General features: G+C 40.2%; 1 pseudogene; it reads right to left on the reverse strand.

The window, feature by feature from the left end:
• Positions 1-9,523: 9,523 nt before the first annotated feature.
• LOC115846379 (transmembrane protein 14C pseudogene) lies at positions 9,524-9,894 on the reverse strand (annotated as a pseudogene).
• Positions 9,895-10,203: the final 309 nt, after the last annotated feature.

The raw sequence follows: 10,203 nt of genomic DNA on the forward strand, positions 1-10,203 counted from the left end.
AGGAAGAGGTACAGAAGAATACATCTTTGTTACTTGATTTCAAGTATAATCGCAAATAGCTTTCGACACTGACAAGGGAGCAACATTCACTCTCTCCTTGTGGAGCCGAGCCAAACACCTGGATGGAAACTGAAAAAGAAAAATCAAGCAAATTACCTGTCATTGAATTGTCATGAAGTGAAACACTCAGGTCTTTGGAGACATCAAACACAACCTTTTGATGAGTGGATCCCTCTTCAGAGCTAAAATTCTCTTTAAAACTGCCTTGTGTTTCTTACATAAAAGTCAGAGTGTCTTCAAATGAACTTATCTACGAAACAGAGACTCACAGACACAGAGGAGAGACTTGTGGTTGCCAAAGCGGGAGGAGGGATGCAGGAGGGATGGATTGGGAGTTGGGGATTAGCAGATGCAAACTATTATATATAGGATGGATAAACAACAAGGTCCTACTGCATAGCACGAGGAACTATGTTCAGTATCCTGTAATAAACCATAATGGAAAAGAAGAATATATATATGTATATACATGTATAACTGATCACTTTGCTGTACAGCAGAAATTAACACATTGTAAATCAACTATACTCCAATAAAATTTTTTTTAAAAAGTCAGGGCATCTTACGTCACAGAATGGCGCAGAGTTCCAGAGACATGGAACAGCCGTGGGGAGAGCACTTCGGGGGCTGGGATGTCCTCCAGCAAGAAGACAGGAGGTGAACTAGGACACACCACCAAAGACAGACTGACAGCCAACATCTCTGAGGATTCACTGCAACAGGTGGGGGCCGAGTAATTCACCTCATTAAGCGTCTAAATACCCCCGGCATGTAATCTGTACTGCTCCTAGGATACTGCTAACGCTACTGCTAAGAGCAGCTATGCCTTACTGATTGATTGTTGTATATCAAGAACTGTTCTAAGCACTTCATGTTTACATCTATGCATTTAGCCCTATGGCAACCTACGAAATCAGTCCCACTTACTAGATGAGGTCAGAGACCTGCAGAGATCCACTCACCCCATCGACATGCCTGAAGCCGTGTGGAGGGGTGGTCCTGCAGAGGGCGACCGTGTGGAACATGTCCCCTCGGTCTCTGAAAACCAGCAGCATTCCAGTCTGGAGTGTTCTGCCCGGGGATCCCTTCCATCCACCCAACACGTGACTAGTTGAATAACTACTGTTTATCGCTCTAGGACGGAGCCTGTGCCCTGTCGGTCTTGTCTTTTTCATGGGTCCTGTTTATAAATGCAGACACAAACCACCTGATGACCGTGAACATTTCAGCTGTTCTTTTCCTCTGCTCTCCGTTTACATATATCTCAGAACCCACAATCCCACTGCTCAGCTACTAGCTGTCAGCAATAATGAATAAATTGAGAAGGACACAGAAAAATGCAGAGAAGAGAGGGATTCTACTGCTTACTTTATTCACCATGATCCTGGCAACTAAAACTTTTTTTTAAAATTTTTATTTTATAGTGGAGTAGAGTTTATCTACAATGTTGTGTTAGTTTCAGGTGTACAGGAAAGTGATTCAGTTATACATAATACATCCATTCTTTTTCAGATTCTCTTCCCATATAGGTTATTACAGGGTACTGACTAGAGGTCCCTGTACTATACAGTAGGTCCTACTAAAACATTTTTAAGTGTTAGCATGTGGTGCTCTAGCATTTGGTATTTTTACCCTGTAATACATTAATATAAGTTTTTTCATTCTAAGGATGAGACCTTCTGGTTTGACCTTTTAGAGAGAACCTTATTTCATTACAATGCTGTAACTATCTATCTTTTCTGCAAATGTCTTTCAAATATTTATATCAACCTCAGATTTTCACAATTCACGTAAAGCTTGGGAACAGGAGTTCACTGACCTGGAGAAGGTAGCATCCCAGCTCACTATAACCAATTAGACAACAAAGGCAACGCGAGTAGTGAGTAGAGAACTACGTTTAACACTGTCATCTGACCTCCCCATTTGTAAGGAAAGCAGGAGGATGACAAGGGAGGTGGTACCAGAACCATCCCTTCAGCTAGAGAAGGGATTGGAAGCAACACCTAGGCCAGCAGCTACCCCGACACTCCACAGCTCTGAACCTGCTAGTGTATGATGATGATGTTTTTCTAACTTAATTGTTAAAACCAAGGCAACATAAGCCATTTTTCCAAAAATGGTTCAAATCATTATGCTTTGAATTGTTTGTCTTTAACAATAAAGGGATGCATTATGCCACGTAATGCGAAATCAGGGGTCAGGTGGTTTGACAATTGGAAAACAGAGTCACAACAACTTCCCGGGAGATCTATGTTCTTTCCACCTTCTGTTTTACCATTCGGTTGTCTTTTACCCACATGCTTGTCCCCTCATGACTGCAGAAAGGCTGAGCAGGTCTGAGCATTCCATCTTTTTTTTTTTTGGCAGACTTCATTGTTGTTTTATTTTAAGAAATTTCCACAGTCACCCCAACCTTCGGCAACCACCACCCTGATCAGTCAGGAGCCATCGGCTTCAAGGCAAAGCCCCCCTACCAGCAAAAAGATTACAACTCGCTGAAGTGAGCATTCCGTCTTCACACAGCGGTAGCCAAGACCTGGGGATGGAATGGTCCTCCTTTGCACCACTTTTTCATAAAGAAGAAAACCTTTTCAGAGACCCACACCAGCAGCAGCAATGATGAATTCATTCATGGTATTCATTTTTTAAATTGAATTCCTTGTTTTCTTACTGGTTTTAAAAGTCTGTGAATATTTTGAATACCAGTGTTCTTTCTCAGATACGTGTTTTGTACATTTTCTCCCAGGGGGTCTTTACATTCTCTTTACAGTGTCATTCACAAAGCTAATTTTATTTTAATTTTAAAGAAGTCCACCTTAATAATTTTTTCTCTTTCATGAATCATGCTTTTCATCTTGTACCTAAAGCGTCATCACCGCAGAGGGCAGTCAAGATGGCAGCGTGGGAAGACACGGAGTTGGCGTCTCCCCACAACTAGGGCGCCTGCCGGCCGCTGGTGGGGAATTCTGACGCCCAAGGAGACGGGAGGAACCCCAAAGTGAACCAGTAGGACGTGGGGTGACTAAGGGGGGAGGAGAAGTGGAGGCCAGGGAGATCAGGAGAGGCAGGTGGGAGGGGCCCTCCGGGACCGAAGGAGCAGGAGAGGAGAGGAGGGCATTTGCCCCGCCCACTCGAGCCCAGGAAGCCTGCTGGGCTCCCAGGTGAGGTCCCCTGCCCTCTGAGACCAGGGATGGGGGGCACGCCTGGGCCCCTTCTGTTCCTTGAGCCTAAGCCCCACCCCGGACACCCCCAGGAACTTTTCCAGCCCTGTGGGTCCTGAGTACTGGCCCCACCCACCACCCAAACCTCACCCTTGCTTAGGCCCCGCCCTCCACAGCTAAGGCCTCCCCCCCCTTTTCTTTCTTTTCCCTCCTCCTCTTTTTTACTATTGTGGTACTGTGGTACCTTCCGGTTGTTGATTCATCTATATTTTTATTTTTATATCCTTTCTAGCATATCTGTTAGTTTCCTCGTCTAATTTTATTTTTTACTTTGTTATTGTCCTTTTGTTTTGTTTTGTTTTGTTTGCCACCCCACGCGGCTTCTGGGATCTTGGTTTGAGAGCCTGGGGTCGGGCAGAAGCACCTGTGGTGGGAGCTCTGAGTCCAAACCACTGGATTAACAGAGAACCTCAGACCCCAGGGGATATTCATCAGAGTGAGGCCTCACAGAGGTCCTCATCTCAGCACCAAGACCCAGCTCTACCCAACAGCCTACAAACTCCAGTGTTGGAAACCTCAGGCCAAACAACCAGGAAGGCAGGAACACAATCCCACTCCTAAAAAAAAAAAAAATGAGACAGCAAAAAACTGTCACAGATGAAGGAGCAAGGTAAAACCTACATGACCAATTAAATGAAGAGGAAATAGGCCACCTACCTGACAAAGAATTCAGAGTAATGATAGTAAAGATGATCCAGAATCCCGGAAATACAATGGAGGCATGGACTGAGAAAATACAAGAAATGTTTAACAAAGATCTAGAACTAAAGAATAAACAAACAGAGATGAACAACACAATAACTGAAGTGAAAAATACACTGGAAGGAATCAATAACAGAATAACTGAGGGAGAAGAACGAATAAGTGAGCTGGAAGAAAGAATGGTGGCAATAACTGCTGAGGAGCAGAATAAAGAAAAAAGAATGAAAAGAACTGAGGACAGGCTCAGAGCTCTGGGACAACACTACACGCACCAACACTTGAATTACAGGGGTCCCAGAAAAAGAAGGGAAAAAGAAAGGGTCTGAGAAAATATTTGAAGAGATTATAGCTGAAAACTTCCCTAACATGGGAAAGGAAATAGTCACCCAAGTCCAGGAAGCACAGAGAGTCCCATACAGGATAAACCCTTGGAAAAACACACCAAGACACATACTAATCAAACTAACAAAAATTAAATTCAAAGAAAAAATATTAAAAGCAGCAAGGGAAAAGCGACAAATAACATACAAGGGAATCCCCATACCGTTATCAGCTGATTTTTCAGTGGAAACTCTCCAGGCCAGAAGGGAGTGGCAGGATATACTTAAAGTGATGAAAGAGAAAAACCTACAACCAAGATTACTCTACACAGCAAGGATCTCATTCAGATTTGATGGAGAAGTCAAAAGCTTTTCAGACAAGCAAAAGCTAACCAGCTTTTTTTTAACCAGCTTTACAACAAATGTTAAAGCAAATTCTCTAGGCGGGAAACACAAGAAGAAAAAGACCTACAATTACAAACCCAAAACAATTAGGAAAATGGGAATAGAAACATACATATCGATAATTACCTTAAATGTAAATGGATTAAATGCTCCCACCAAAAGACATAGACTGGCTGAATGGATACAAAAACAAGACCTGTATATATGCTGTCTACAAGAGACCCACTTTAGACCTAGGGACACATACAGACTGAAAGTAAGGGGATGGAAAAAGATATTCCATGCAAGTGGAAATTAGAAGAAAGCTGGAGTAGCAATTCTCATATCAGACAAAATAGACTTTGAAATAAAGACTATTACAAGAGACAAAGAAGGACACTACATAATGATCAAGGGACCAATCCAAGAAGATATAACAATTTATATATATAATTTATAATTTATATAATTTACAATTTATATTTTTATTTTATTTTATTTATTTTTTATATATTTATATAATTTATAATTTATAATTATATTTATAAAATATAATTTATAAATATAATAAATATGTATGCACCCAACATAGGGCACCTCAATACATAAGGCAAATACTAACAGCCATAAAAGGGGAAATCGACAGTAACACAATCATAGTGGGGGACTTTAACACCCCTTTTACACCAATGGAGAGATCATCCAAACAGAAAATAAATAAGGAAACACAAGCTTTAAATGACACAACAAACCAGATAGATCTAATTGATATTTATAGAACATTCCACCCAAAAGTGGCAGAATACACTTTCTTCTCAAGTGCACATGGAACATTCTCCAGGATAGATCACATCCTGGGTCACAAATTAAACCTCGGAAAATTTACGAAAATTGAAATCGTATAAAGCATTTTTCTGACCACAACTCTATCAGATTGGAAATCAATTACAGGAAAATAACTGTAAAAAACACAAATACATGAAGGTTAAACAGTGCGCTACTAAATAATGAAGAGATCACTGAAGAAATCAAAGAAGAAATAAAACAATACATAGAAACAAATGACAAGAAAACACGATGACCCAAAACCTATGGGACACAGCAAAAGCAGTTCTAAGAGGGAACTTTATAGCAATTCAATCTCACCTCAAGAAACAAGAAAAATCTCCAATAAACAATCTAACCCTACACTTAAAACAACTAGAGAAAGAAGAACAAAGAAAACCCAGAGTCAGTAGAAGGAAAGAAATCATAAAGATCAGAGCAGAAATAAATGAAATAGAAATGAAGAAAACAAAACGAAGATCAATAAAACTAAAAGCTGGTTCTTTGAGAAGATAAACAAAATTGATAAACCCTTAGCCAGACTCATCAAGAAAAAAAGGGAGAAGACGCAAATCAATAAAATTAGAAATGAAAGAGGAGAAATCACAACTCACTGCAACTAGAGAAAGCCCGCGCACAGCAACAAAGACCCAACGCAGCCAAAAATCAATAAAATAAATAAAATTTTAAAAACACTTTAAAAATGAAAGAAATCAAAGATGACATAAACAGATGGAGAAATATACCATGTTCTTGGATTGGAAGAATCAATACTGTTAAAATGACTATACTACCCAAAGCAATCTACAGATTCAATGCAATCTATATCAAACTACCAATGGCATTCTTCACAGAATTAGAACAAAAGATCTTATAATTCGTATGGAAACACAAAAGACCCTGAATAGCCAAAGCAATCTTGAGGAAAAAAACAGAGTTGGAGGAATCAGGCTCCCTGACTTCAAACTACACCACAAGGCTACAGTAATCAAGACAGTATGGTACTGGCACAAAAACAGAAATATAGATCAATGGTACAGGATAGAATGCCAAAAGATAAACCCACACACATATGGGCACCTAATTTACAACAAAGAAGGCAAGAACATACAATGGAGAAAAGACAGTCTCTTCAATAAGTGCTGCTGGGAAAACTGGACAGCTACATGTAAAAGAATGAAATTAGAACACTCCCTAACACCATACACAAAAATAAACTCCACATGGATTAAAGACCTAAATGTAAGACCAGACACTATAAAACTCTTAGAGGAAAACATAGGAAAAACACCCTTTGACATAAACCACAGCAAGATCTTTTCTGACCCACCTCCTAAAGGAATGGAAATAAAAACAAAAATAAACAAATGGGACTTAATTAAACTTAAAAGCTTTTTCACAGCAAAAGAAACCATAAACAAGACAAAAAGACAACCCTCAGAATGGGAGAAAATATTTGCAAATAAAACAACTGACAAAGGATTAATCTCCAAAATATACAAACAGCTCATGGAGCTCAATATCAAAAAAACAAACAATCCAGTTAAAAAATGGGTGGAAGACCTAAATAGACATTTCACCAAGGAAGACAGACAGATGGCCAAAAGGCACATGAAAAGATGCTCAACATCACTAATCATTAGAGAAATGCAAGTCAAAACTACAATGAGGTATTCCCTCATGCCGGTCAGAATGGCCATTATCAAAAAAGCTAGAAACAATAAATGCTGGAAAAGATGTGGTGAAAAGGCAACCCTCCCGCACTGTTGGTGGGAATGTAAATTGATACAGCCATTATGGAAAACAGTATGAAGGTTCCTTAAAAAACTAAAAATAGAACTACCATGTGACCCAGCAATCCCACTACTGGGCATATACCCTGAGAAAACCATAGTTCAAAAAGAGTCATGTGCCACAATGTTCATTGCAGCTCTATTTACAATAGTCAGGACATGGAACCGACCTAAAGTCCATCATCAGATGAATGGATAAAGAAGATGTGGCACATATATACAATGGAATATTACTCTGCCATAAAAAGGAACGAAATTGAGTTATTTGTAGTGAGGTGGATGGACCTAGAGTCTGTCATACAGAGTGAAGTAAGTCAGAAAGAGGAAAACAAATACCGTATGCTAACACATATATATGGAATCTAAAAAAAAAAAAATGGTACTGATGAACCTAGTTGCAGGGCAGGAATAAAGAGGCAGACATAGAGAATGGACTTGAGGACACGGGGTGGGAGGGCAAGGCTGGGGCGAAGTGAGAGTAGCATCGACATGTATACACTACCGAATGTAAAATAGTTGGCTGGTGGGAAGCAGCAGCATAGCACAGGGAGATCGGCTCAGTGCTTTGCGATGACCTAGAGGGGTGGGATAGGGAGGGTGGGAGGGAGGCTCAAGAGGGAGGGGATATGGGGACATGTGTATGCATATGGCTGATTCACTCTGCTGTGCAACAGAAACTGATACGGTATTGTGAAGTAGTTATACTCCAATAAAGATCTATCTTAAAAAATAAGTTATACAATGAGAAAAATGCAAGCACTGTTTAAACTCTTGATAAGTATTTTACAAAGAAATAAAACTTTAAAACTCTAAGAAAAAAAAAGTTATCACCAAACCTAAGGCTATCTAGAATTTCTCAGTGTTATCTATTAGAAGTTATATAGGTTTGAATTTTACAGCTATGGTTCCTCGTACTGGTAATTGCTGTAGAAATGGGCAGAAACACATTTGCCTTCCTACAGCAATCTCTGGTCAGAGGTTGGCATGAACTTAATTGGTTTTCACTACTGATTTTAAACTTCCAACATTTGAATTACCTAGCATATTAGTCAGGTTGAGGTTGTTCAGAGAAACAAAACCAGTAATATGTGTGTGTGTGTGTGTATGTGTGTGTGTGTGTGAATAGGAATTGGGTCACACATTCATGGAGGCAGGTGAATGCTAAGTCGGCAGTGTGGGCTGCTGGGCTGGAGACCCAGGATGGTACAGTCCCAGTCCAAAGGTAGTCTGATGGTCAGACTAGCCAAAGTTTAAACAATCCATGGTATTCTGTGATGGAGAGAATTTGGGGAGAAAAGGGCATGTCCACTATTATCTGCAAAGTGTGGATTGCAAAATTTTTTGCAAAATAGTCAGACAATTTCTATAAATGTAAAAGTCACCTATTATTTGAACAAGCTATCATACACTGTGGAAATCAATTCCAGGAGTTTCGGACTGTAAACTTTTTTGTTGAAAAATTAAAGAATGAAAGACAGAATAAGGAAACAATATGTGTAAATACAGAGAAAGGTTTAGAGGAATATTCTCCCAAATTATTAAAAGGCTGTGTTGGGGGGGATATTGAAAAGATGATATTAAATTTATTTTATAAAAACAAAACAAACAAACAAAACAAAACAAAAAACCAAAGGTAGTCTGATGGAGAATTCCAACTCCCCCTTGCTTGGGTAAGCAGGTCTTTTTGTTCTACTCAGGGTCTTCCATTGATTAGATGAGGCCCACCCACCCTATGGAGAGCAATCTGCTTATTCAAAGTTCACCAGTTTAAATGTTAATCTCATCCAAAAACACCCTCCAAGTTGACACATAAGATTAATCATCACACCTGGGGAGCTTTAAAAAATACTGATGCCTGAGTCTCATCCCCAGTGATTTTGATTTCACTGGTCTAACATGTGTTCTCAGCATCCAGATGTTTATCAGGGGCCCCAATGGTGACACCTTACATTTTATCCCTGGAGATTTCACCTACAGATTCAGAAAGAAAAGCTAACACCAACATACAAGAATCAAACTGTATGCTTCTACTATAGGAAGAAGCTCTTGTGTTACACTCTACCCACCCCTTTAGGGTTGTAATGATAATAACTGACTTTTTTCTCTGCAAAGTTGGGTTTTCTTGGTTTGTTTTTGTTTTAGGTAAAATGTCAGAACATGTGAAAATGCTGTACTAATTTATCTTAATATGCTAAAAATAGTGAAAATTTAAAATTCTTCATGAGTCCAAGCTGGGCCATGACTCCCACTGACGGGGCTTACCCAACGCACTAATTCCAAGTCTGGCGACCATCCTCAAACTGGCACCTGCAATTAAGGCTGCAGGCATACATTTTCCAGAGTGGTAGAACCTCATTCCCGTAATGCCAGCCAAGGTTCCAGATGTAACTAAGAAAACCCAAACGTTCCTTGGATCCTGAGACAGCTGATAGGCACGCAGGCCCACTAATCCACCCAAGGGGAGCCTGGCAGCCAGGGACGGGACACTGCCTGCTTCTGCATAGCCCATGATCCACCGGAAGCAACCAGTGCTACACAGCCAAAGCCAATCCAACGTAAAGGCGCCAGTGGGCCGGAGTCCTTCTGCATTGCTCTTTCACTCCGTCCAAACGAAGATCACACCAGGCCTTCACCTCCTTCCCCAAGGTCTGCATTTGCCGACGAGGGTGCACAGGCCTAGGAAACCTACTGTTTCTGCCACAAAGTTTAACAATATTTTCTTCTAATTCTATTCCTCATCAATTTCCCCATTCCTCCTTGTTTTACACGTGGCCACTTTAATTTATATTTGTGGTAATTAAAAATAAATTAGATTTAAAATTCAGTTTCCTAATCACAACAGGACTTTCAACGGATTCAACAGCCACCTGTTGGCTACTGTCCGTGGTGTCAGGCAGC

This window comes from Globicephala melas, chromosome 12, assembly GCF_963455315.2.
Source record: "Globicephala melas chromosome 12, mGloMel1.2, whole genome shotgun sequence".
NCBI lineage: Eukaryota > Metazoa > Chordata > Mammalia > Artiodactyla > Delphinidae > Globicephala > Globicephala melas.